This window comes from Salvelinus sp. IW2-2015, linkage group LG13 (genome assembly GCF_002910315.2).
Source record: "Salvelinus sp. IW2-2015 linkage group LG13, ASM291031v2, whole genome shotgun sequence".
In the NCBI taxonomy this organism is placed as follows: domain Eukaryota; kingdom Metazoa; phylum Chordata; class Actinopteri; order Salmoniformes; family Salmonidae; genus Salvelinus; species Salvelinus sp. IW2-2015.
In genome coordinates, this window is record NC_036853.1 from 814,919 (window position 1) to 818,120 (window position 3,202).

Below are 3,202 nucleotides of genomic sequence, written 5' to 3' on the forward strand. Positions count from 1 at the left end.
AGAGGAGAGGATTGTGTCATCGGTGCTTGTGCAGTGAGCAATAAGCTAGAGACTGAGAAGGGATTCGTGGCGCCTATTGTGACGCTTCATCGTCGTGGACGCGCCTACATGACGGCAGTGTCTGATGTGGTATTAAATTGCCCATGGAGGTAGCTGCTTGTCAGGCAGGATCGGGGAGATGACTGATGTGACTCCGCATCCCTCAGCACGCTCTGCAAGTTCTTGCATTCAGATGACTTCGTAATGTCACACAGAAAAGCCATTTCACACAGAAACATTTCGTCTCGGAGTTGTGTTGTGTCTTTCCCTTTGCTGTCCAAGAACAGACAAATCTCCTCACGAAAGCTCGAAACATCTTTTGAAGCACCTTTCCCTGCTTAGCCATCGCACCTCTGTGTGATAAGGCAAATCACCATGCTCGTTTCTAACTCCGTCAGAAATGCCTTGAACTGGCGGTGATTCAAACCTTTGGCTCTGATAAAGTTAACTGTGCGCGTGATGATGCTCATTACATGCTCCATTTTCAAGGCTTTACCGCACAACGCTTCCTGGTGTATGATACAATGATAAGCTGTCAGCTCACCTGTCGCGTTTTCCTCTTGCATCTTTTCCCGTATCTTCGCCACCAGTCCGCTCCTGTGTCCACACATCGCAGGTGCTCCGTCGGTTGTCAACCCACGAGTTTTTCCCAAGGCAGCTCCATCTCATTTACACATCTTGACACCTCTTCATCAAATCATGCCCCGTAGTTGTGCATGCATAGGACGTAAAGCCAAAAACTCCTCTGTCACGCTTAGGCTGGAGTCCACTCCGCGGATGAAAATTGACAACTGGGCAATGTCAGAAATGTCGTGTGCTCTCATCCACAGCCAAGGAATATGCAATGAAATCTTTTCCCTTTTTCACAAGCTGCTCTTTTAGATTGATGGACAACTGGTCTACTCTCTCGGCAATGGTGTTTCTGCTCAGACTCACATTTAAAAAGAGTTGCTTTTTTTGGCAACTTCGTCACAAACTTTAATCATGCAGTTTTTGATGAAATCCCCTCCGTAAATGGCGGGCTGATTTAGCGATCTCTTCTGCAAAATAAAACTGGCCTTGACAGCAGCCTGGCCTTGTGATTTGGCTTTTTTGAACAGAGCTGTCGAGATTTGAGGCTCGTTTAATTCCTCTGCCTTTGTAGCCTTTGTTCCATGTCCATATTCTTGTTTTTGTCGCGTGTTTCGTTTCATAATGTCGTCTCAGATTATACTCTTTCAGTACCGCACTTTCTCCACACAGAAGACACACAGGTTTTCCAGCTACCTCCGTGAACATATACTCCGACTCCCACCTTGTTTGAAACCCCCGGTTTTCAGTGTCCACCTTCCGTTTTGCCATTTTTGATGGGTATCTGAAAGTTAATTTTACTGTGATGCTGACGACTGCTGTGCCAATAAATATTGAAATGAAGCAGCCTACTGCTCGGTGCGTCACCGTTGCATTGTGGGAAATGTAGTATTGGTGCGTGTAAAAGATCTGCGGGCTGCCGGCTTGCTGCGGTCTGCGGGCCGGTTCTAATAATAAATCAAGATCATCCCAGGGGCCGTAAAAAACCTTCTCGCGGGCCGGATGTGGCCCGCGGGCCTTGACTCTGACATATGTGTGTTAGAAGGTACAGGGTTTTCTCGGTAGAAGATCAAAGGAAAGTCAAAGGTTGTCCTGAAAGGAAAATGGTAAAACACCTCATTGTGAAGCAAAATATTAGTGCTGGACATGGGGATAAATTAAAGTCGGAAAACTAAAAAGAAGATTTATGCTGGGGTCTCAGGACTGATTCTATAGGATTTATTTTATTAACAATAAGAATTTTGGAGACTTTTCAGTAGTTTTTGTTGTACATGGTTAACATCCACTCAGAACATATTCCCTTTATCCTTGTTCATTGAAGAACAAGGAACAGTCATCAAAGGTGGAAGAAAAATGAGCAAAGTCATTTCTAGCCACCAGATTCATGCTCTGAACGGGAATATCTTGAATCATCATCGTGGATAGCGAGACCTTCCACTTTAGACACACATTTCTCAAGTAAAGAACTATAGAAATGATCCCTGAAAGTATAGTCTTGGTGTAGAAGTTGTTGTGATCAAGGTGGAGCATCTTGAAAAGAGCATTTGCACCACCGGTTTGTGTTGCATTGTCAGCATCAACAGTTGTTGCAATCAAATTATGTTAATTATGGAAAATTGCGCGGTTCCTCAAATGAGAAATATGGTCAACGATGCTGGTTGCCATCAGGTAAAATATGACCTAATGTTGGTGGACAGCCATCCATGTTTCAAAGCCAGTTATTTTTGTGGAATTCTACCCCCTTTTAAACATTGTGTGTCTTAGCTACAGACGTATGGGTTGTACCATCAGATTTGTCTTTGTCTTCCTCATCCAGTGGTACCAAGAGTTTGTCTGTGTGATTAACGGGGGCTGAGATAGAGCTGTGTTCGTGAGACAAAGACGGATCTCGAAGGGACCCAGGCCCGGGTCTTTTTTTTACTAAAACATCTGTAGAAACAGAATGGTTTTAATTACAAACTACTAAAACCTATCTATGAAAAGCTGAGACTCTATAGAACATGCACATGTAACATGTTTTGCTCTGTGACGCTCACAAGCTACACAAGAGTTGTTAGAAGGTACAGGGTTCTTCTACGTAGAAAATCAAAGGAAGATCAAAGGTTGTCCTGAAAGGAAAATGGTAAAACACCTCATTGTGAAGCTAAATATAAGTGCTGGACATGGAGATAAATGAAAGTCGGATAACTAAAAAGAAGATTTATGCTGGGGTCTCAGGACTGATTCTATAGGATTTATTTTATTAACGATAAGAACTTTGGAGACATTTCAGTAGTTTTTGTTGTACATGGTAAACATCCACTCAGAACATATTCCCTTCATCCATGTTCATTGAAGAACAAGGAACAGTCATCAAAGGTGGAAGAAAAATGAGCAAAGTCATGTCTGGCCACCAGATTCATGCTCTGAACGGGAATATCTTGAATCATCATCGTGGATAGCGAGACCTTCCACTTTAGATACACATTTCKTAAGTAAAGAACTATAGAAATGATCCCTGAAAGTATAGTCTTGGTGTAGAAGTTGTTGTGATCAAGGTGGAGCATCTTGACTGAGCATTTAACCACCGGTTTTGTGTTGATTCTCAGCATCC

The 3,202-nt window shown here is 43.1% G+C and overlaps 2 non-coding genes across 2 annotated transcripts; both read right to left on the bottom strand.

Annotated features, from left to right (window-relative positions):
* Positions 1-1,890: 1,890 nt before the first annotated feature.
* LOC111972427 (small nucleolar RNA U3) lies at positions 1,891-2,106 on the bottom strand. The gene has a single exon (XR_002878450.1). It is a non-coding gene; the product is annotated as a small nucleolar RNA U3 (small nucleolar RNA).
* Positions 2,107-2,906: 800 nt separating this feature from the next.
* On the bottom strand, positions 2,907-3,122 carry LOC111972434 (small nucleolar RNA U3). Its single transcript, XR_002878457.1, has one exon. It is a non-coding gene; the product is annotated as a small nucleolar RNA U3 (small nucleolar RNA).
* Between the last annotated feature and the right edge of the window lie 80 nt (positions 3,123-3,202).